Source organism: Dipteris shenzhenensis, chromosome 20 (genome assembly GCF_047967505.1).
Source record: "Dipteris shenzhenensis isolate YYH24624 ecotype China chromosome 20, Dip_SZ_1.0, whole genome shotgun sequence".
NCBI classification, from domain to species: Eukaryota; Viridiplantae; Streptophyta; class Polypodiopsida; order Gleicheniales; family Dipteridaceae; genus Dipteris; species Dipteris shenzhenensis.
Genome location: NC_141615.1, coordinates 15810343 through 15824616, shown reverse-complemented (window position 1 = coordinate 15824616; position 14274 = coordinate 15810343). Strand labels below are relative to the sequence as shown.

At 41.5% G+C, this 14274-nt stretch overlaps 1 pseudogene; it reads right to left on the bottom strand.

Moving 5' to 3' along the window:
* Positions 1-594: 594 nt before the first annotated feature.
* On the bottom strand, positions 595-748 carry LOC147889341 (5.8S ribosomal RNA; annotated as a pseudogene).
* Positions 749-14274: the final 13526 nt, after the last annotated feature.

Sequence of the window (14274 nt, the reverse complement as noted above, 5' to 3'; positions counted from 1 at the left end):
TTGCCCATATCTAGCCTTGGATGGAATTTACCATCCATGTAAGCCTGCACTGCCAAAGAGCCCCATTCGACGATATCACCTTGCAAAGCAACAAGGTCCGAGATCAATCAAGATCTCACCCTTTTACATACCCCTTTCCATGGAATTGGACCCACTCCATTGTAGAGGATGCCTCTCTAGACTAAAAGTCACTTGGCAAGTCCACACAATTCCCAAGCTAGGCTCTTTCTGGTTTGCTCTTGCTAGTAGGTAGATCCTTGTTACGTTCTTCTCCTTTGCTTAGTGATATGCTGAAGCTTGGAATCTAGCTTTGCCTGATTTGAGTTCCATGTTTTGATCCATGGGGAATGCAATGGCATCTTTCATGAGATTGATCTTGGCAGATGCATCTCCTAGTGATACATCCACAAACTCTTGCCCGACAAGGGGATGGACCTCACTTGTGCTGCCTTGCAACTTGGTACCACTGATACATTTTGGATGACCGTGCTGCCCCAACTCACATGGGGAGAGAGAAAGAAGAGAGTATCATAGATGGCTAGCTCTGCCTCAGGCCCCCCTTGAAGAGGATGGGAAGGTGTGTGGTTATGGTGAGGATGCTAAGAAAGGCATGCTCTTGGATGAGACATGGGTGCAAGTTGAGTTCAAAGACTCAATGATTCACATAATTTTGCAAAGCATACTATGTATTGAGTTTTGCTAAATTCTTTATCATTACAAGAGCCAAGATATCCATTTGCTAAGAGTCGTTTTTACTCGTGTTATGTCCTCCATGAGGGAGGGAGTTCAAAACAGTGTGATTCTTGGGTGCCTTGCACCCCCCGGTGCTAAGGCATAGAGAGGGGGGCTTTTGAAGCGGTGAGTGGGAGAAGATATCCAAGCCTATGCATACATATTTAACGCTATCCAAAAAATTAACTGCTCAATTCCGAGTCTTGTAATAGTCATCAACATTTTAGCTAGCTCTCATTCATCTTTGCTCAAAAAGAGATCTTTTTGCTTTAGCAACCTGCTCAGCTCTCTCTTTTGTTTGATATTTGTAGCTAGTTGAAAAATATCAATCTCACCCCATAGGTAGGATTTGTAATTCCATCAATTGTGATTCAACATCTTGAGGAAATGAATCTATGACCTCCAAATCCTTTGGTCAACAACTACTCGGAAGCTTTTGAGGATTTGTAGAAAATGCATATATCTTGACAATCCATTTTAATGAGCATCTCTTCTAAACCCCAATCACGGATTAATTTTGCACTTTTAAGCCAAGGTTATCCCAATAGGATAGGCATGCTACTCCATAGCAACCACAATAAAACTAACTGTATAATAGATTCCACCTATAGAGATAACATCATGTAACATACCTTTTGGGTCAAATGGCCGTTGATCTTCTATACGTACTCAGAAAGGTGATGGTTTGTAGGACTTAAAATTTGGCCTCTTAGCAATTTCTTCAAAAATGATGTTCATTCCAAAACCACTGTGTAGTATCACTCCCAATATACTAGTTTGTTTCCTAACTTTGATGGCGATTATTGGCACTTCCTCACATCAACTACTAGGGTGTCAATAATAGGTATAGTGGCTTAAGAATCTATCTTTTTTGGTTGCTCAGATGACTCTTTAACCTATTGGGCAAAGAAATCCTAACAATATGGATCTATTTGCATCAACTCAGTGAATGTCAAATGGACTTGCATGTCCTTGAATATTTCCCATGCTTGAGCTAGCTCTACACTAGGTTCTATTGAAATTCTCAATTTTGATGCATTTTCCTTATATTTTGATGATTCTCCTTGCTTGGTTATGGACTGCTGAATTTGTTCAAGCATGTCCACTACTAAAGATTTCCCCTTTAATTCCCTTGAAATTTTAGTTGCCAACTCCTTTTGAGCCTTCCAATAAATATCTTTATTTGAAGAATATGTGCTTGCAATGGCTGTAGCTGATCCTTTTAACTGGTAACCACTTGGGCATCAACTTCATCTAGTAGCTCAGCTACAAATTCTTAGCATTCTAGATCCACTTCGTTTTGTTCCATGTTAGTTTTGAGAAATTTCAAATGTTCAACCCATATTGGAAAATCAGAACATAGATGATTTTATCCACAACAAAAGCACTTGATCTTAGATGGATTTGTTTTCTCCTTACCATTATTACCTTTGTCCTTATGCTCAAGATGTGATGGCTTACCATTTGGTGGTTGAGCATCAGTCATCACATGGTTCACTAACACTTTGAGATTTTTACCATTGAACCCATAGTCCAACTCGTCATGCCCAAACTTGGTACAAGTATTGAAATTCTTAGTTTTGCAATTCTTCTACATGTCCACCAAATTTCTTGTAGTAGCTCACACTTCCTAGAACGAGACTATTTCACTTTGTCACTAGTTAGCATGAACCTTACTGACCTCAGTAGTAAGCTTACTGCCTTAGTTTTCTAGATCTCCTAAACTTACAACTCATCGTCAACTCGTACTTGAATTGACCCTTGCCTAGCAGAATCACCAAAAAGCTGACCGTTGCTAACTTAAAGTGCTCCGTGCTAACCCAATTCCTTGTAGTGTTTAGCAAAGATGCTCGTTCTTATAATCTTTAAAGTACAACATGCTCATGTAATAGAACATATGGCAACATTAACACTCAGAGTTTGGGGTTCGTTGTTCACAGGAGAGCCGTATGATGATGGGAGAATTTTGATGACAGGAGAACTGCATGAGGACAAGACTATAAACAAAAGGAATCAAATTATATTGATTTTTTGCTTACAACCAAGCCGCCTCAGCTTGCAATGAAAACTAAGTAAGCTTCTTGACCTAGCAAGCTCAGGTGAGAGGGAGAGAACTTAGCACACTACTCTCTTGTTCCCTCTCTGCTCTCCTTGTTACATCCACATATTTCTAACTACAAAACTACCTTCTAATAATAGTAGTGCTTGGTGGGTCATGTCACTACTTTTGCAATTGGTGGATCTACCGCAATCAATTATACCTTTACAAAATGGTGCTTGGTCCATAACGTTCCAATGCTTTTGACTAAGTTGGCACTCGATGACTACACTTTGACCCCTACCCATGTTAGCTTGATCCGAGGGCTAATAGGGGGGTTATTAACCTCTTGGGTTAACATTGTCACATTTTGCACCTCTCTACAAACTCTTATAAATATGCGCAATGCACTCTTGAATTTTGTTAGAAGATGCCTTGGAGCGATGGCCCAAGAGAAATGTAAGACTAGGAAAAAGATATCAAAATGGTAGGAAGAGGAGTGAGAACATAGGGTTGGCCCTCCCTTCAAAAGGTAACTTGTATAAAATGCCAAATGTCAAACTTTGGTCTTCAGGAATACAAGCTCTCTCTTCTTTTAAGAGTGTTGTCTATGTTCTTCTTGATCTTGCTTTTTTGAATGCCTCTCATTCCCTTTCCCTTTGTGAATGCCTCTCATTCCCTTTCCCTTCTCTTGCTCCTTGCTCCCCACTCCCTCTCCCCCTTCCATCTTCCCTGTCCCTTCCCCCTTCTTCTCATGAGGATTCACATTGTAACAACTTTGAGAGCCATTTGTGTGACACTTATGGTCCATACATGCTTGCAAGACTCCCACAACCAATAGGAGGATCCAACAACATTCCTTCAAAGAGGGGGGAGTTCTAAGGGAGGGAGGGTTAGAGGAGTGTCTTTCCATCCCTCCTCCCCCTACGCATGACAAGGAGGGTGGTTTTTCCTCCCCTCCTCCTCCTTACATGCGGTGGGAGGGGTGGCAAGGGGGGTAGGTCATTGGAGGGCAAGAAACTAGGTGTGGGTCATTGGAGGGGAGGAAAGAAAGTGGGAGGTACACAGAGCCATGCGTGCACACACACACACACACATGCACGTTCACACACATGCATGCACATGCACACACACATGTGTGCATGCATGCAAGCATGTGCACACACACACACACACACACACACACACAAACACACAGGAGGGGGGTTTCAAATTTTAGTACGAGAGCGAACACAAGAACTAAATCTTGGAACAAATGATGACCTTGCAATGGTAGTGGCAATCTTTCTTTTGAGAAACTAAGAGTCACAAAAGATTTATTTGTCAAGTATAAGGATGTTGTTGCTTTGAATTACATTTATCTACAAGGAGTTCCAGATGCCAAACCAATTTGACATAGCAGAGGTATAGGATGAATCCCAACTATGCTAAATAGGTAAAAGCTGAGTTGGATCAACTTTTGCATGCTGGTTTTATCTATGCTATTGATCATAGTGATTGGCTATTTACTATTGTAGTTGTGCCTAAGAAAAATGGTAAACTCTGAGTCTATGTGGACTAAAGGAAGTTGAATGCACAAATAGTTCTTGATGCGTTTCCAATACCCTTCAGTAATGGAAGCTTGGACCAAGTTGCAAGACATGAGGTGTACTCATTTATGGATGGTTATAGTGGTTATACTCAAAGCACTGTGGCTCCAAAAGATTGGTCTAAAACAACCTTTATTACATAAAGGGGTGCTTATGCCAGCCGAGTAATGCCCTTTGTATTAAGAAATGCATCAACCTCCTAGAAGTTTATGGTAGAAACTTTCTGATATTATCTCACTGAGTTTATTGCCATTTACTCTTCAAAGAAAGAGCATCTCTATTATCTAAAAAAGGTCTTTTTGGGATGAAGACAAGTGGGTATTTCACTAAACCTGACTAAAAGTGCATTGTATGTCCGAGTGGGGATATTGCTTCGTCATGTCATTTCTCAAGATGGTATACAAATTGAGCAAGGTAAAATTTGCACCATATAAGAAATGCTTGAGCCTCAAAATCTAACTCGATTGCATTATTTTGTGGGGTTTATTAGCTTCTATAGATGCTTTATCAAAGATTTTCCAAGATTGTAGCTCCATTATATGAGTTGTGTTAAGTGGACTACTGAGTTGACTGTGGTTTTCCATGAATTGAAGAGCCAAGCAATAACTACTCCTATTTTAAGGAAATCAAGGTGGGATGTTATTTTATATGTGCATGTAGATGCTCCTATTTTAAGATAATCAAGGTGGGATGTTATTTTCCATGCACATGTAGATGCTTTGGGTATGTCAAATGGTTGTTAGATTATCTAGTATATTATGCTAGTCAGTTGTTGACACCTACTGAGTCCAACTATAGTAACACCAAGAGAGAATCTTTGGGAATGATATTTAGTGTGCAAAAATGAAGGCATTATTTACTCAAAAACCCTTTTATGTTTTATGTGAACCATCAAGCTTTACTTTACTTGATAAATAAGATTGTTATTCAAGGGAACCTTGTGTGTTGGATGCTTCTTCTCCAAGAGTTCAACTTTAAATTTATTCATAAACCCAGGAAAATCCATGTAGGAGCTAACTATTTATCCATACTTCCTACACCCAAGGATACCAAAGGAGTCACCCACTAAACCTCTAGATGCTAAACTATTTGGAGCTGATTATTGTGAGCATGAATATGACAAGTTGATAGATTATTTGTCTAAGGTTACATTTCGTGATACAATGCCTCATAATAAGTGCAGACAACTGGCCTTGAAGGCTTGGAAATACACTTTGATTGGTGGACACTCTATCGTCAATGTGTAGATGGAGTTCTTTGTAGATGGGTTATGCCACACAAGTGAGAAATTGTTTTATAGGAACTCACTCGAGTCCTTTAAGAGGACATTTCCAAGGGGAGTTAACTAGCAAAAAATTGTTTCAAGTAGGATTATGGTGGCAAACCTTGTTCAATGATGCTCAAACCAAGTGTATGCACTGTGATGTTTGTCAGTGCACTAGACGCTTATTGCCCAATCAGCCTATGCCATTGCAATCTACTTGTCCTTGGGGAGCCTTTCAAAGATGGGGTTTGGATTTTACTGGCCCTTTCAAACTTGCAAGGTTTACACAGAATAAATACATCATTGTAGCTACTGAATATGCTACTTGACCTCACAAGGCTACCTCATCATCGAGGCATTTGATGAAGGCCTAAGGATTGTATGTACATTCCTGTTTGACTTCATTGGTTTTAAGAAGAGCATGGGCTATGTTCCACAATAGTTTGTGGCTCGGCTGGTGGCAGTGTTAGAGGAGGACCTAGCAGTGGACTAGTTCACCACATTCGGAAAAGAATGTGCATCCAAACTGAAGGCAGTGAGCAAGGGACAAATGCATTACAAGCTTGACTCTCACCTCTGCATGTTGTATCTCCATCTTATGATTGACCAGGTTCCATAGCCCAATACCCTTCTAGCACAAGGTGGATCAAGCTCATCAAGAGCCAAGGATAATGAGAAATTGGAAGAATAGGGATAGGGACAAGATGCCATGGGCCCGAAACAAACATGAGAGGAGAACAACGGTAAGGGCACTTCCAAGGATAAGGCACAAGAACAAACATTGGAGGGGAATAGTGGTAAGGACATATCCAAGGAGATGGGACAAGAACAATCCCAAAGTGAAATAGTGGCAAGGGCACCTCTGAGGGGCAGTTGGCTCAAGAGTCTGCCAAGGGGACAGAGGGAAGTGAAATGCCCAAGGAGCAAAGGGAAGAGAAAGGTATTGAAGGAATAGGAAAAGGCAATAACAAGCAGCCCTTGTAGACACCCATTGAGTAGCAACCCAAGAAACAATGTGGCAATACAAAGACTCGGGCCACCACTGTTGTATTAGCTTTTTCTCCCTCTCTTCTACAAAATCTGTTAGATATGCTCAATGCCCCACCCTCCTAGTAACCACTAGTGGTCCAAGGTGCTCAAGTTGTAAGGCCCCCATATGAGGAGAAGCCATGTGTGAGCCTGAGACACTAGATGGATCTTGACTTGCATGTCAAATGAGGTCTATTAATGAGACTGTTGATGGTAGAAAGGTGATTGTCTGGGAGCCCCTTATTCTTGTTGGGGCTTGGGGGCCATCTGGCCCCCAGCTAGGAGGTCCCAGGGGGGCCAGCGGCCCCCCTGGTGGGGGTTTGGGGGTGGGAACCCTTGAGGCGATGGTATAGGGAATATTCCCTAAATATTCCATGGATGACTAGTCAGTTCCACCGACTAGGTTGACTAGTCGGCTCCACCGACTAGGTCGACTGGTCGACTCCACCGACTACGTTGATCCGACTACCACCCTCATAGCTATAAAGAGGCAACCTCCCTAGTCCATTGGATCAAATTAGTTCAGATTAGATCAGGTCTTCTAGCTAGTAGCTCTTCACCTAGTATCTATCTAGATTGCCATCTAAGCTATGCGCATGTACCAGACAAAGAGAGAAACAAGCTACAACCAAAAAGCACCAAATGTATCTTCTTACGCTATTGTGATGAGAATAAAGCCTATAAGTTGTATGACCAAGAGGCAAAGAAGATCATAGCAAGCCACGATGTGGTGTTCAGGGAGCAGCCACATGCAGTGGAGGCAGAGAAGAGCTCTTCCACTTTATCATCAAGCGAAGAGGTAATTCACTATGGACCTATCCAAAGAGCTATGAAGGAGGAGGAAATATCAGATGATGAAGGTATAAGTCACCAACCTATTGTTACACCATCGAAAAAGCCATTGCCGCGATGGGTAAGGCAGCTCTATGACCATGATAACCAGATGCTTATGTTTGTTGAGCAGCATGCAGATGGACCAAGGCGGGTCTCAGAGAATCGAGGAGCAAAGGAGGGCTTCTACTCACATAGTCAATATGGCCTTGATGGCTGAGATTATTGCAGAAGTAAAGGAGCCTGCGAGTTTGGAGGAAGCACTTGCAGACCCAGATTGGAAAAATGCTATGCAAGTAGAACATGACAGCATCATGAAGAATGAAACTTGGTAGTTGGTAGATCGACCACCTAACAGAAAGGTTATTGGCACCAAGTGGGTTTGGAAGGTAAAGTACAAGGCCGATGGGACTTTGGAAAAGTACAAATCCAAATTGGTTGCACAAGGATTTTTGCAAGTTGAAGGGTTTTATTTTCAGGAATCTTTCACTCCGACTATCAGAATGACCACTATTCACAAAATACTATTGGTGGCTACTCAAAAAAAGTGGCCAGTTTCTCAAATGGATGTTAAATCAGCATTCTTGAATGGTGACCTCAAGGAGGAGGTGTGGCTCAGCCACCTAGGTTTGAGGCCCCCCATTCTGAGAACAAGGTATGTAAGCTGAAGAAGGCTCTGTATGGGCTGAAACAAGCCCTGAAACAGGCCCCAAGAGCATGGTACCAACAGATAGACAAATTCTTTCATAAATTAAACTTCAAAAGATGTGCCTCAGATGCTAACTTGTATGTGTACAGGAAAGGTGGAAAAACTACTATTATTGTCCTATATGTGGATGATCTCCTGATTACAGGTGACTATGAAGACATGATCCATCATACTAGAAAGGCGTTGAGCACAAAGTTTGAGATGACAGACTTAGGCTTAGACTTCAGCTTGATGCACTATTGTTTGGGGATTGAAGTCTAGCAAAAGCCAGGCAAGATCTTCATCTCTCAGCAAAAATATGCAAGGGAGATCTTGAAGGCATTTGGTATGTTCGAGTGCAAGGAGATAGCTACACCTATGGAGGTAAATGCGAGGTTGTCTATGGAGGATGCCTCACCACTAGCAGACATTAGGAGGTACAAGAAGTTGGTCGGCAATCTCATCTATCTGTGCAACACCAGATCGGACATCAATTTTGCTATGGCGTTTTGTGGCAAGTTCTCCAATAAGCCTCGAGAGAATCATTGGAATGTAGGGATGCGGATGCTCAGGTATATGAAGGGCACTCTTGATTATGGCATCACCTATGGTACGGGCACTTCCTTGGCTGGTCATTGTGACACAGATTGGGCTAGAGATGTTGATTCTAGGAAATCAATTTCTAGATATTGTTTCTCTTTAGTTTCAGGTATCTTCTCTTGGATCAGTAAGAAACAACCAACAGTGGCATTGTCTTCTATTGAGGCTGAGTTCAAGGCAGCATGTTTTACTGCATGTGAAGTAGTGTGGCCGAGGAGGATCTTATGGCACATGGGAGTGCAAGAGGATGAGGAAACTATGCTAAGGTGCGACAATCAAAGTTGCATGGCCATTGCTAAAAATCCAGTGTTTCATGCGTGCACAAAACATATAGAGATTCAGTATCACTATGTGTGTGATTTGATCGAGGACGGGATAGTGGAATTGGTCTACTATGCAACATAACAAAATGGAGCAGATATCTTCACCAAGGTACTCGGGAAGGATCAGCTTCAGGGTCATCTTCAGAGACTCGGCATTAGGCCGAGAAGGTAGTCAGATGAGGTCTATCAATGAGATTGTTGTTGGTAGAAAGGTGATCATGTGGGAGCCCCTTATTCTTGCTGGGGCCTTGGGGACAGATGGTGTTGAGATATCGAACTCCACTCCTGATATGCCAGGGTGACCGTTGTGCATTTATAGTCACTGACTTGTTAACTGCGGATGCGGTTCGTACACCATCCATGAATAATAGCTGTCTTTACATACTCTAGTTAGTGGCTCAGTTAGTATGCCACCTAAGTTAGCTGAGTTTGGTTTGAGACCCACATATAGGGTTCATCTATTCCTTTTGTACTTAGAGAGAGAGTCCTTTTTGGCTCTCACAAGTAAGAAGAGGAAAACTATTTTCAGCCTCCACCTTTGTGTGTATTCCCCCATTGTGTATGTGAGAAAGCTACAAGTGAGACTCCTTACTTCTCTCCCACTCTCTTCACATGGTATCAGAGCTTGGTTCATGGTAAGGAGCTCAAGGAAGCAAATCAAGTTCGTGGTTTCTTGGTAAGAGGATCAACATTGCTTTTCTTTTACGAGTTTGGGAGCAAATCTCTACAGGTAGCACAGCTGGAAAGTGCAAGAGTGCACTATCTCAGATTGGGATGCCCTTCGCAGTAGTGCGGCAAGAGGGCAGTATATGCTGTGGGCTAGGGTGAAGCCCTTGGTGGCATTATTTGTTTGATTAGAGGCCATTTTGGGGCCCGTTTTGGTGGCAGAAGTTTTCCACGGGCACTTCGAAAGGTGCCCTATTTTTGCTGTGCGACCATTGTTCTATGGGTCGGTGAAAAGTTACCATAGAAATTGCATCGTATGCCTATGCGTAGAGATATTGGGAGTGACAGAATCATTGTTATTGCCTGTTAATGCAAATCGCCACTAGGAAGTGACTGTGTGGTCAAATAAAACTTTCGTCAGTTTTGCTGATTTGCCCTTGTGATGCTCTTTCATAGATAGTCACTAAAAAGCTTGACAAGAACAACTTCCCAGCATGGAAGTTTAGAATGATGAATTTCTTTAAGGGAAAAGGCTATTGGGAGTTCATTACTGGAGCTGAACAAGAACTAGTTATTCCTAATGTTCCCAATCAATAGGAGTTGCAGGCATTTAAAGGCTAGCATGAGAGAGCCAGGAAAGTTATGTACTGGCTATCTATCAGTATTTCAGATTCTATCATTGTGCATATTCAGGATGCAAGCACGCTAAAGGAGGCATGGGATACTTTGACAAAAATGTATAGCACAAATACGCAAGCCAGGAAAATGCAACTCAAGCAGGAGTTGCATAATGTGCAGAGAGAAAATATGAGCATCAATGACTACCACATGAAGGTGAAGAAGATTGCAGATGCACTTGCTTCCATTGGGTCGCCAGTGGAAGATGATGATTAAGTTTCTGTGATGTTGAATGGTCTAGGAAAGGATTATGCACAATTCCGAACATCCATTGCCGTCCGCGAGAATTTTCCTAATTTTGGGGAGTTGATTGCTCTTCTAATTTCTGAAGAGCAGGGAAATGGTGGTGCATCTTCTTCAGGAGAAACTTCAAAAGAAGTTAACTTCTACTCAAATGCTAGAAGAGGTAGAGGCAGAGGTAGAGCAGGCCGATCTGAAGGCTGTGGCAGAAATCAGAATATGCAGCAAATTCAAGAAAACCAGTCCTATGGAGGAGGACATGGTCACCTTAGAGGCAGGGGGACACAAAGAGGTTGTGGTGGATGGCAAAAAGGCCAAAATGCAAACAACAATGTTGAATACTACTATTGTGGTAAAATGGGTCATATGGCTAAAGACTGCTACAAAAAGCATAATGACATCATGAATGGAAAATTGCAGCAAGGCAATTATGCTTCCTCTAGTAGATAGGGTGATGATAGAAATGAGCATTTGTTTATGGTGCAACACATGACCAATTCTATGACAAGTGCAAAAGAAAGCAATGATGTGTGGTATGTTGACTCAAGTGCATCAAACCACATGACAGGTCATGCAGAATGGATGCAGGATGCAAGGAAAATGGAAAGACCAGGATTTGTGGAGACTGGTGATGATACTGCACATCCTATTGTACAGATTGGTAAAATTCCTTTGTCTATGCAGGATGGGAAAAAGAAATACCTGTCTGATGTATTTCATGTCCCGAATATCACCAAGAACCTGGTTTCTGTTGGTCAAATGGTTATAAGCAGGGCTTGCAGGTCAGATTTAATCCTCATGGATGCTTTGTTGAGGATATGAAAAATAAAGGTCGCTTGATAGCAAAAGGGAAGAAGAAGGGCAAGATGTTTACGTTGGATGCGGACATGCCTGAATTGAGTGCAACAATGTTTGCACATGGAACCGGTGTAGTTGCAAATATTGATATCTGGCATAAACGCATTGGTCATGTTAATGTACGGTGACTTAAATTAATGCAGGCCCAAAATATTGTTGCAGGATTGCCTAAGTTCAAGGTTGCAGAAATGCATAAGGTATGTGAAGCCTATCAATTTGGAAAACAGGCAAGGAAACCATTTCCTAGACATGTTCAAGAGAGTAAGAGGCCATTGGAATTAATCCCCTCTGATGTGTGGACTACTAAAGCTGCATCTATTGGAGGATGTCATTATTTTGTCACTTTTATTGATGACTACAACACAAAAGTTTGGGTGTATTTTATGAAAAAGAAAAGTGAAGTGATTGGGCATTTCAAAGCTTTTAAAGCTATGGTTGAAAAAGAAACAGGCTTGCAAATAAAATGCCTAAGGTCAGATGGAGGGGGAGAGTACCTCTCAAATGAGTTTGCAAGGTTCCTGTAGGAGCATGGCATAAAGCAGCAATATTCATGCAGTCATACCCCACAGCAAAATGGACTTGTAGAAAGGAAAAATAAGCATATTGGGGAGGTATCTCGTGCCATGCTCAATGAAAAAGACCTACTAGATTATTATTGGGCTGAAGCAGTTGCTACAGTAGTCTACATAATGAACAGGACTCCCACTGTAGCAATACATGGCATGATGCCAGAGGAGAGGTATACTAGTAGGAAACCAGATATTTCTCATTTGAAAGTTTTAGGTTGCATTGCCTATGTTCATGTGCTAGATGAGTTGAGATCCAAGTTCGATTCAAAACCTAAAAAGTTCATCTTTATTGGTTATTCTCTGCAGCAGAAAGGGTATAGATGCTATAACCCTCCTACTCATAAGTTTACAGTGAGCAAAGATGTTGTTTTTGATGAGATAAGTAGCTAATATAAACCAGTAAATGTGATTTACGATGTAGATGCACAAAATGGTAATGCTACGCAGAATTCACAGTAGTAATCACAAAATATTAGTGGACCTATAGTGTCCTCTAGTAGTGGTTCACATACTTTGCCACGAATAGGCAGATTGAGATCAGGAGAATCTCCTCAAAGCAATACAGATAGTGGTATGCAAGTATCACAAAAGGGAAAAGAGAAAGTAGATCAGCCCATGGTTGATGTGAATGCAAGTCACTCTTATGTGGATGGTGAATCCAGTGGCTCAGAATAGAGCCTTGATGATGAGTTGGGTATTCCTTCTATTGTTAAACTTGGAGTAAGGAAGACAAGGGATGTTTTGAGAGCATCTGGTAGTGAGCCTATTTTGCGTAGGTCTACCAGAGTTAAGTATCCTATGGATAGGCTGAAATATGATGGATTTACAGCCATTCACTATGCCTATATGATCAAAGTGATACATGAACCAAAACCCACTTCTTTTGAGCAATCCATGGGAAAAGAAAAATGGGAGAAAGCCATGGATGAAGAAATGGATGCCTTGGAAGCAAATGCTACATGCGAATTGGTGCCTTTTCCTAAAGACAAGAATGCAATTCGCTGCAAGTGGGTCTATAAGGTGAAGCACAATGCAAATGGTTCTGTGAGTAGATACAAGGTAAGATTAGTTGTCAAGGGGTATGCACAAACATATGGCGTTGATTATGAAGAAACATTCAGGAGAGGAGAAGAGTGGAGATGAGGAGAGAGGGCACAGCTAGAGAGCACACCACAAATGACTAACTGTACACTAGATTTAGTTGAAAAAATAGAATATATACAAACCATTTTAGGGTTAGGGTTAGGGGATTTAACCCTTTCCTTTATAGCACTCTATAAGGTTAGTGCTAGATGCACATATGATCACGTGATGGTGCTATGCACACATGATCACATGATGTTGAGCGTGAACTCTCAACACCTTCCCTCAAGATCAACATCATGAAGTAGGCCTTCCCTCAAGATGATGATTCTGGGAAATCGAAGAAGGACTGAGCATTACATTCCATCACACCCCTTTAATGGGAATGTCCTTCCTCTGCATCAAACCAAGAGCTAGTCGGTGTTTCTTGAATAGCTCTTTACCGAGTGGTTTGTTAAAGATGTCTGCAACATTTTCTTTGCTATCATAATGCTACAGTGTGATGTCACCAAGTAACACTCTTTCTCTGATGAAGTGCTCTCTGACACCAATGTGCTTTGTCCTAGAGTGATATACTGGATTTTTGGCCAATGCTTGAGGCGATTGATTATCACAGTATATTGTTGTTGGCTTTGACTCATCAAAGTAATATGTTTCTGACAATAGTCTTCTGAGCCATATAGCCTCACACGCACCTATAGTAAGTGATCTATATTCTTCTTTAGTCAAAGACAAAGAAACAGTTGGTTGTTTGTTTGACAACCATGATATAGCACTTGACCAAGGAAAAATGCATATCCCTGTGTCAATCTCCTAGTCTCATGATCTCCGGCATTGTCATTGTCATAGTATCCATGCAACTGTGGATGACTTCCTCTGTATTATATCCCAAATTGTCTTGTACCTTTGATGTATATCAAGACTCTTTTGGCTGCATTCCAGTGAGACTGTTTTGGATTTGCCATAAACTGTGCTAGTGAGCTTACTGCATAACAAATATCTGCTCATGTGATTGTCAGATATATAAGAGATCTGATGAGCTATCTGTAGTATCTGTCATTGACTGTAGGCTTTTTTGAATCTTTA